Source organism: Anopheles ziemanni (genome assembly GCF_943734765.1).
Source record: "Anopheles ziemanni chromosome X unlocalized genomic scaffold, idAnoZiCoDA_A2_x.2 X_unloc_139, whole genome shotgun sequence".
NCBI classification, from domain to species: domain Eukaryota; kingdom Metazoa; phylum Arthropoda; class Insecta; order Diptera; family Culicidae; genus Anopheles; species Anopheles ziemanni.
Window position 1 is genome coordinate 5,001 of NW_026689751.1, and position 11,111 is coordinate 16,111.

General features: G+C 47.6%; 1 non-coding gene across 1 annotated transcript in view; it reads right to left on the minus strand.

The window, feature by feature from the left end:
* Positions 1-88, minus strand: part of LOC131291752 (5.8S ribosomal RNA) — a 155-nt gene extending 67 nt beyond the window's left edge. The window contains exon 1 of the ribosomal RNA XR_009189514.1: positions 1-88. This exon is cut by the window's left edge and continues 67 nt beyond it. This is a non-coding gene — a ribosomal RNA (5.8S ribosomal RNA).
* Between the last annotated feature and the right edge of the window lie 11,023 nt (positions 89-11,111).

The window sequence follows — 11,111 nt, forward strand, 5'->3', positions numbered from 1 at the left end:
GTTCATGTGTCCTGCAGTTCACATTACGACGCGCAGTTAGCTGCGGTCTTCATCGATCCATGAGCCGAGTGATCCACTGCCGAGGGTGACTAACTTGCGTAAGCCGCCGCTGTGCGCGTAAACCCGTTCCCCGTAGGGAGGAGCAAGCCGCCGCTTAGAGACGAAGCATAAAGTGTCCTCATTCCACATAGGGCAAGCTGGATTAATCCATTTTACCCAGGACGGCCGAAGCGGCGTGGACCAGGGGAGAACTGAACCTTATACTTCACACCACAGTAAGTCTACGTGTCCTCTTCCACATAGGGCAAGCTAGAACTAACTATCTTACCCAGGACTGCCGAAGCAGCGTGGACCAGGGGAGGAACACACTTTTCATGGAAACGTAAGGCATCCATGACTGCCATAACGTAAGCCGCCGCTGTGCGCGTATACCCGTTCCCCGTAGGGAGGAGCAAGCCGCCGCTTAGAGACGAAGCATAAAGTGTCCTCATTCCACATAGGGCAAGCTGGATGAATCCATTTTACCCAGGACGGCCGAAGCGGCGTGGACCAGGGGAGAACTGAACTTTATACTTCACACCACAGTAAGTCTACGTGTCCTCTTCCACATAGGGCAAGCTAGAACTAACTATCTTACCCAGGACTGCCGAAGCAGCGTGGACCAGGGGAGGAACACACTTTTCATAGAAACGTAAGGCATCCATGACTGCCATAGTGCGTAAGCCGCCGCTGTGCGCGTAAACCCGTTCCCCGTAGGGAGGAGTCAAGCCGCCGCTTAGAGACGAAGTATGAAGTGTCCTCTTCCACATAGGGCAAGCTAGAATGAACTATCTTACCCAGGACCGCCGAAGCAGCGTGGACCAGGGGAGAACTGAACTTTATACTTCACACCACAGTATTGAGTAATGTGCCCTCTTCCACATAGGGCAAGCTGGAATGTTCCATTTTACCCAGGACGGCCGAAGCGGCGTGGACCAGTGGAGGACTACACAATCATGAGGTTTGATATCGACTTGTGTGTTTCAATAGGATACCGATGGTATGGTTTGAACCGATTTGATTTAGCCATTCTGAAGTCATCACTTGGTTGAAGCGCTGAACTAGGGAGGCATCGTTTACATATATATTGGTTTTCGCATGCTCTACTAGGTTAATGTCATGAGGTTGGCTATCGAGCATGCCCAAGTGATGACTTGATTGTGTGCTTGCTTGAATTCTTCACATTTCATACCATCGGTTAGTTGTCGAATCATTCCTCGATCATAACCTTCGTTCTTGGTTCATGTATGCTCTCTTCCACATAGGGCAAGCTAGAATTAACTATCTTACCCAGGACCGCCGAAGCAGCGTGGACCAGGGGAGAACTATACTTTGTCTTGTATGCCCTCTTCCACATAGGGCAAGCTAGAATTAACTATCTTACCCAGGACCGCCGAAGCAGCGTGGACCAGTGGAGGACTATACTTTGTTCATTACACCACAGTATTAAGTATGGTGTCCTCTTCCACATAGGGCAAGCTAGAACTAACTATCTTACCCAGGACCGCCGAAGCAGTGTGGACCAGGGGAGGACTATACTTTATACTTCACACACTAGCCATATTGAAGTCATCACTTGGTTGAAGCACTGAACTAGGGCGAGTCTATCGTTTACTTTGCATTGGGATAATACGCTGCATGCTCTCTTAGGTTAATGTCATGTGGTTGGCTATAGAGCATGCCCAAGTGATGACTTTGTTTAAAGCTCAACAGGTAGAGTATTATGTCCTCTTCCACATAGGGCAAGCTAGAATTAACTATCTTACCCAGGACCGCCGGAGCAGCGTGGACCAGGGGAGAACTATACTTTGTCTTGTATGCCCTCTTCCACATAGGGCAAGCTAGAATTAACTATCTTACCCAGGACTGCAAAGCAGCGTGGACCAGTGGAGGACTATACTTTGTTCATTACACCACAGTATTAAGTATGGTGTCCTCTTCCACATAGGGCAAGCTAGAACTAACTATCTTACCCAGGACCGCCGAAGCAGTGTGGACCAGGGGAGGACTATACTTTATACTTCACACACTAGCCATACTGAAGTCATCACTTGGTTGAAGCGCTGAACTACGGCGGGGTAATCGTTTACAGGTTATAATCATATAGCTGCATGCTCATTAGTAGATAATGGAATATTGTATGGCAATATGAGCATGCCCAAGTGATGACTTTGTTTCAAGCTCAACAGGTAGGGTATTGAGTCCTCTTCCACATAGGGCAAGCTAGAATGAACTATCTTACCCAGGACCGCCGGAGCAGCGTGGACCAGTGGAGGACTCTATACTTTATACTTCACACCACAGTATTGAGTACGACTTGCATAAAGCCCCTAATGAGAACCACGAGGGCTCTCTCAATGTAGAACCACGAGGGCTCTAGTACCGATTCTCTCGGTACGGCTTGGTCCGTGTTCCTTTATGCTTGTACTCTTAGAAAGTCTCAACCCGGAGGTCTTGACTTTGATTGTCATAGTTGGACTACGACGGGGCATCCGACCATTGCTGATCGAACACCCCTGATTCACCATCTTTCGGGTAGGCGGTACGCGTACCTCCGGACGCGGAAGTCTCAACCCGGAGGTCTTGACTTTGATTGTCATAGTTGGACTACGACGGGGCATCCGACCATTGCTGATCGAACACCCCTGATTCATCATCTTTCGGGTAGGCGGTGCGCGCACCTCCGACGCGGAAGTCTCAACCCGGAGGTCTTGACTTTGTATTGTCATAGTTGGACTACGACGGGGTATCCGACTCATCGAATACCCCAGAAGCACACCATCTTTCGGGTAGGCGGTACGCGTACCTCCGGACGCGGAAAGTCTCAACCCGGAGGTCTTGACTTTGGTTGTCATAGTTGGACTATGACGGGGCATCCGACCATTGCTGATCGAACACCCCTGTTACACCATCTTTCGGATAGGCGGTGCGCGACACCACCGACGCGGAAAGTCTCAACCCGGAGGTCTTGACTTTGTATTGTTGGATAGTCCTCTTCCACTATAGGGCAAGCTGGAAATATTCCATTTTACCCAGGACTGCCGAGGCAGCGTGGACCAGGGGAGAACTTCACGGAATCTTCAGGCATCCATGATTGCCATAGTGCGTAAGCCGCCGCTGTGTGCGTCAACTCGTTCCCCGTGAGGAGGAGTCTAGCCGCCGCTAAAAGACGAAGCATTAAGTGTCCTCATTCCACTATAGGGCAAGCTAGAATGAACTATCTTACCCAGGACCGCCGAAGCAGCGTGGACCAGGCGAAGACTATACTTTATACTTCACACCACAGTATTGAGTACGACTTGCATAAAGCCCCTAATGAGAACCACGAGGGCTCTCTCAATGTAGAACCACGAGGGCTCTAGTACCGATTCTCTCGGTACGGCTTGGTCCGTGTTCCTTTATGCTTGTACTCGCGGAAAGTCTCAACCCGGAGGTCTTGACTTTGATTGTCATAGTTGGACTACGACGGGGCATCCGACCATTGCTGACCGAACACCCCTGATTCATCATCTTTCGGATAGGAGGTGCGCCCACCTCCGACGCGGAAGTCTCAACCCGGAGGTTCGGACTTAGAGTTTTTCCCATTTAAAAGTTTTTCTCTTAGCCATACTGAAGTCATCACTTGGTGAACGATTGAACTAGGGCGGGTTAATCGTTTATAGGTATCATGTGGTTTGCATGCTCTCTTAGGTTAAGGTCATGTGGTTGGCTATCGAGCATGCCCAAGTGATGACTTTGTTTCACGCTTGCTTGATTTCTTCATGATTCCCTGTTATATAGTGTAATCATTCGAGAACAGGGAATCTTTGGTTTTGCTCAACAGGTATTGGATGTCAACTTGGTATCTAGATCGCATTAAGTCTCAACCCTTAGGTTCGGACTTGTATAGTGACATCTTGTTACGGTCTTGAGTCTCAACCCGCAGGTTCGGACTACTTAGTGTTTGATCGAATATAATATGGCAACTTGTGCCTAAGTCTCAACCCGCAGGTTCGGACTTCTGTTTATTTGGCCAATGTATGTATAAGGCAACTTGTGCCTAAGTCTCAACCCGCAGGTTCGGACTTGTGTATTTGTTCGAAGTCATGTATAAGGCAACGTGTGCCTAAGTCTCAACCCGCAGGTTCGGACTTGTTAGTGTTTCGTCAACTTTCATATGGCAACTTGTGCCTAAGTCTCAACCCGCAGGTTCGGACTTGTGTATTTGTTCGAAGTCATGTATAAGGCAACTTGTGCCTAAGTCTCAACCCGCAGGTTCGGACTTGTGTATTTGTTCGAAGTCATGTATAAGGCAACGTGTGCCTAAGTCTCAACCCGCAGGTTCGGACTTGTTAGTGTTTCGTCAACTTTCATATGGCAACTTGTGCCTGAGTCTCAACCCGCAGGTTCGGACTTCTATAGTGTTTCGTCAATTATCATATGGCAACTTGTGCCGAAGTCTCAACCCGCAGGTTCGGACTTCTGGAAGGATCACTTGGCCACTAATGATCCTTCCGCAGGTTCACCTACGGAAACCTTGTTACGACTTTTACTTCCTCTAAATCATCAAGTTCGGTCAACTTCGATAAAGCAGACGCGGTTCACGAGGATCCAGCGAACGATCATCTCCAAAGACCTCACTAAATAATCCATCGGTAGTAGCGACGGGCGGTGTGTACAAAGGGCAGGGACGTATTCAACGCTGGCTGATGACCAGCACTTACTAGAAGTTCCGAGTTCATATGGACCATTGCAATCCATAATCCCTACTAAGTGAGTATTTGAGTGATTTCCCGTTCCTCTCGGAATAGGAGACACGCTGCTACCCACATTGTAGCACGCGTGTAGCCCAGAACATCTAAGGGCATCACGGACCTGTTATCGCTCGATCTCATTTTGCTAAACACAAATTGTCCTGCTAAGCAGCGTACCGTAAGTGCACTTGCGCACACGAACAGCGAAGGTGTCAGGTCATACTCCACCGAAAGGTCCTAACCCGTTCCAATCGGCATCGACGCATTAACGCTGACTGCGTTCTAGTTAGCATATGTGAGTCACGTTCGTTATCGGAATTAACCAGACAAATCAATCCACGAACTAAGAACGGCCATGCACCACTACCCTTAAATTTGAGAAAGAGCTATTAATCTGTCTCACCTCCATAAGTTCGGACCTGGTAAGTTTTCCCGTGTTGAGTCAAATTGAACCGCAAGCTCCATTTCATTGTGGTGCCCTTCCGTCAATTCCTTTAAGTTTCAACTTTGCAACCATACTTCCCCCGGAACCTGACTTTGGTTTCCCGGAAGCTACTGAGAGCACCTGGTTGTAGCGTCTCCCAATTGCTAGTTGGCATCGTTTACGGTTAGAACTAGGGCGGTATCTAATCGCCTTCGATCCTCTAACTTTCGTTCTTGATTAAAGAAAGCATCCTTGACAAATGCCTTCGCTTTAGTTAGTCTTACGACGGTCTACGAATTTCACCTCTCGCGCCGTAATACTAGTGTCCCCAACTACTTCTGTTAATCATTACCTCCGGTCTGAGTACAAACCAATGAAAGATTAGACCAAGGTCCATTCCATTATTCCATGCAAGATTATTCTAGGGCGTTTGGGCACCCTGCTTTAAGCACTCTAATTTGTTCAAGGTAAACGTGAGCGGTCGAGCTCTATGTTACACTTGCACCCGTTGAAGGGCACACCATGACACAGACTTGGTGCCCTACCACACCATTGAGTCGCAACCAGATTCCGACTTGGCCCACCGACCACGGGTTGACCGGGTCGGCGGAGCCGGACTGTGTTGGACAAGTATCAACTTCGAACGTTTTAACCGCAACAATTTTAATATACGCTAGTGGAGCTGGAATTACCGCGGCTGCTGGCACCAGACTTGCCCTCCACTTGATCCTCGTAGAAGGATTTATGCTCTACTCATTCCAATTATGAAACATCATTAAAGAGTTTCATATTGTTATTTCTCGTCACTACCTCCCCGTCCCGGGATTGGGTAATTTACGCGCCTGCTGCCTTCCTTGGATGTGGTAGCCATTTCTCAGGCTCCCTCTCCGGAATCGAACCCTGATTCCCCGTTACCCGTTGCAACCATGGTAGTCCTCTATACTACCATCCATAGTTGATAGGGCAGATATTTGCGAGATCTGTCGTCGGTGCGAGACCATACGATCAGCATCATTATCCAGACTTCAACTCAATGACACGGAGAACCCGCGATTGGTTTGACTAATAAGTGCACCAGTTCCCGCGAGGGTCCTGGCATGTTGCATGTATTAGCTCTAGATTTTCCACAGTTATCCAAGTAACTAGGTTGATGATCTCGTAAATTATAGCTGTTATACTGAGCCTTATGCGGTTTCACATTAAATCTGTTTGTACTTAGACATGCATGGCTTAACCTTTGAGACGAGCGTATATTACTGGTAGGATCAACCAGAATTCCGACTTTGCGTTCGAATGTTCATTGTCCCATTGCACCCGGAGGAGCAAACACCACGTTCTATATGTTGTCAAGTCCGGTAGCACACGGGAGGCGAGCCCCCGTGCGAACCTCATTGCCCTCGTATCACACACACCCGATGCACCGGACAGGCACTTGAGCGGCATTCGACTCCGCTAAGCGCACGTGCGCCCGATTGTGCATGCGCTGACGGGGCCTTCATACCCCTACCACAGCGACCTTATGCCAAACTTCCATGAATACTTAGGTGAGCTGACAAGGGCCTTCATTTCCCTACCATCAACTAAAGGACACGCTAGGCGCGTCCGATCATTGCAACTGCGGGGCTTTCATACCCCAATCACCACAGTACGCAATTCACCAGAGTTTAATCACAACCCCCCCGGACATGGCACACTATTAACTTGCAACAAAACTTAGTGTGTGCCGGGCACATCGGTTCCACAAAATCATTCCCGATGTACCCCAATTGGGGTTGTGAACGCATCCATGGTCCTCTGACACACCCAACCAAGCGTGGATACTACATACCTCAAACACCCAGTACACTAACAGACAAATCAATATATGGTTGCTTTCCCCCAGACATTTGCCAATCACTTGGCACCCGGACGGGAACTCGCTCCTGATTGCGCCATTGCCACCCATTTGCCAAGAGCGAGTTCTGTATGTAGATTTCATTTGGAAAGACAACCGTGTACTGGATATTCTATCCGACGATTACAGATGACGAGTACGAGACTCGACTACACTCACGGATAATACATTTTGGGTCGAGATTGCTTTCGGGGTTTTCGATTGGTCTTGCGCTTGTAAACGTATAACTTTGACTTGTGGTAACCTCGGTATGTTAGTCGATCACGTGGTTGTGAACTGGGTAAGGGTGGGCAATCTGTTCACTTGCACTCTGGGTAGGAATATGGTGAGCGCTATAGGTTAAAGATCATGGTATGGTTCCATCGTGATGACTTTCGCTAGATAGTAGTATGTTTGGATAGTTATAACGTTTTTGGCCATTTGTTCATAGTGTTCGGTCCATTGAGGAATTCGATTGGTCTTTGCTTCACACACGTGGTCGATCACTTGGATGTGAACTAGGGTGAGATTAAGGTGTTCACTAGTGCTCTTCGGTTTTGGATCAGTAATGAGCACTTGATTGGTTTCGCATAATATGTATCCATAGTGATGACTCTTTCCAGCTTAAGATTTCGTTACCAGTTTCGAATCCTCCCCACGTTCGCTTTTACTTGGTTAGGTTTTCGAGTGTAGATTTGAAAGCAATCTCATGTATGTATCCCATCTGATATAAGCCACTGACAGTTCATGTCACCTCGTTCAACTCTCGCTGGGTCACAGAAGTATGTTACTGCGCCCATTATCCCTACTCGGATAGGTTCGGTTCGTTCGTTTTATACTACGGTGAGTAAACTCAATTTGTGCATCGCATAGCCATGGAAAGCAAGCTTTCGCGGGCCTCTTCGACTGTTTTGATACGAGCTGTGCCCGTGATGCTTGTCATCCCAGGATACTAGACCCCTTTGGACGACCGCATGACCATCAGAAAGTAAATTCCACGTTCGGTTTATTTGCTACTTCCACCGTTCTAGTACTATGGGGTTGGAACCCCTAACATAAAGTATCTATGTAGAACCACGAGGGCTCTCAATGTAGAACCACAAGGGCTCTAGTACCGATTCTCTCGGTACGCTTGGTCCGTGTTCCTTTATGTTTGTACTCTTGTGTGTATAAAATTCATGTTCGATTTGGGATATTTGCTACTTTCACCTGTGCGCTGTGTATAACTACGGAGAAACTCAATTTGTGCATCGCATAGCCATGGAAAGCAAGCTTTCGCGGGCCTCTTCGACTGTTTTGATACGAGACTGTGCCCGTGATGCTTGTCATCCCAGGATACTAGACCCCTTTGGACGACCGCATGACCAACAGAATGTAAATTCCAGTTCGTTTTTGGATATTTGCTACTGTCACCGTTTGAGTACTATGGGGCTTGAACCCCTAACATAAAGTCTTTGTGTAGAACCACGAGGGCTCTATAGTACCGATTCTCTCGGCACGCTTGGTCCGTGTTCCTTTATGTTCGTACTCTTGTGTGTATAATATTCATGTTCGGTTTGGGATATTTGCTACTGTCACCGTTTGAGTACTATGGGGCTTGAACCCCTAACATAAAGTCTTTGTGTAGAACCACGAGGGCTCTATAGTACCGATTCTCTCGGCACGCTTGGTCCGTGTTCCTTTATGTTCGTACTCTTGTGTGTATAATATTCATGTTCGGTTTGGGATATTTGCTACTTTCACCTGGGTCCCGTTCTTCATACAAGTCTGCCTTGCTAATGTGGTAACTTTATAGTGTAGTTCTGACATCCCAATTTTGGGACTTAGCCGATTTTTCATGAATTTCCATATGACCCATAGGGTCCCTTTCTTCATACAAGCTTGCCTAGGGCGATCGGTCGAAACTTGTCTTACTATTCGATTGGTCTTCGCAGTTTCACCCTAGGCAATTCGCCTAGGTCTGTCTTCTTGAGGAGGCCAAAACCCGAAATAAGGAGGTCTGGCCGACCCTGAAACCTCCCCTGTCTTAACTACACTAACCCGATTTTTCAGGGTCCTCAGCGCCATACAACTTTGCCTAGGTCACTTATACTCTTGACTTAGGCCATCTGACTTGGTCCGTGTTTCTTCCTAGGGTTCACCTAGGTACTTTGCCTTGCTTGATGTGGTAACTTTTTAGTGTAGTTCTGACATCCCAATTTTGGGACTTAGCCGATTTTTCATGAATTTCCATATGACCCATAGGGTCCCTTTCTTCATACAAGCTTGCCTAGGGCGATCGGTCAAAACTTGTCTTACTATTCGATTGGTCTTCGCAGTTTCACCCTAGGCAATTCGCCTAGGTCTGTCTTCTTGAGGAGGCCAAAACCCGAAATAAGGAGGTCTGGCCGACCCTGAAACCTCCCCTGTCTTAACTACACTAACCCGATTTTTCAGGGTCCTCAGCGCCATACAACTTTGCCTAGGTCACTTGCACTCTTGACTTAGGCCATCTGACTTGGTCCGTGTTTCTTCCTAGGGTTCACCTAGGTACTTTGCCTTGCTTGATGTGGTAACTTTTTAGTGTAGTTCTGACATCCCAATTTTGGGACTTAGCCGATTTTTCATGAATTTCCATATGACCCTAAGGGTCCCTTTCTTCATACAAGCTTGCCTAGGGCGATCGGTCAAAACTTGTCTTACTATTCGATTGGTCTTCGCAGTTTCACCCTAGGCAATTCGCCTAGGTCTGTCTTCTTGAGGAGGCCAAAACCCGAAATAAGGAGGTCCAGCCGACCCTGAAACCTCCCCTGTCTTAACTACACTAACCCGATTTTTCAGGGTCCTCAGCGCCATACAACTTTGCCTAGGTCACTTATACTCTTGACTTAGGCCATCTGACTTGGTCCGTGTTTCTTCCTAGGGTTCACCTAGGTACTTTGCCTTGCTTGATGTGGTAACTTTATAGTGTAGTTCTGACATCCCAATTTTGGGACTTAGCCGATTTTTCATGAATTTCCATATGACCCTAAGGGTCCCTTTCTTCATACAAGCTTGCCTAGGGCGATCGGTCAAAACTTGTCTTACTATTCGATTGGTCTTCGCACTTTCACCCTAGGCAGTTTGCCTAGGTGTAGCTTCTTGAGGAGGTCAAAACCCAAAATAAGGAGGTTCAGCCGACCCAAAAACCTCCCCTGTCTGAACTACACTAACCCGATTTTTCAGGGTCCTCAGCGCCATACAACTTTGCCTAGGTCACATGTACTCTTGACTTAGGCCATCTGACTTGGTCCGTGTTTCTTCTTAGGGTTCACCTAGGTACTTTGCCTTGCTTGATGTGGTAACTTTTTAGTGTAGTTCAGACATCCCAATTTTGGGACTTAGCCGATTTTTCATGGATTTTCCATATGACCCATAGGGTCCCTTTCTTCATACAAGCTTGCCTAGGGCGATCGGTCAAAACTTGTCTTACTATTCGATTGGTCTTCGCACTTTCACCCTAGGCAGTTTGCCTAGGTGTAGCTTCTTGAGGAGGTCAAAACCCAAAATAAGGAGGTTCAGCCGACCCAAAAACCTCCCCTGTCTGAACTACACTAACCCGATTTTTCAGGGTCCTCAGCGCCATACAACTTTGCCTAGGTCACTTGTACTCTTGACTTAGGCCATCTGACTTGGTCCGTGTTTCTTCTTAGGGTTCACCTAGGTACTTTGCCTTGCTTGATGTGGTAACTTTTTAGTGTAGTTCAGACATCCCAATTTTGGGACTTAGCCGATTTTTCATGTATTTCCATATGACCCTTAGGGTCCCTTTCTTCATACAAGCTTGCCTAGGGCGATCGGTCAAAACTTGTCTTACTATTCGATTGGTCTTCGCACTTTCACCCTAGGCAGTTTGCCTAGGTGTAGCTTCTTGATGAGGCCAAAACCCAAAATAAGGGGGTTCGGCCGACCCAAAAACCTACCCTGTCTAAACTACACTAACCAGATTTTTCAGGGTCCTCAGCGCCATACAACTTTGCCTAGGTCACTTGTTCTATTGACTTAGGCCATCTGACTTGGTCCG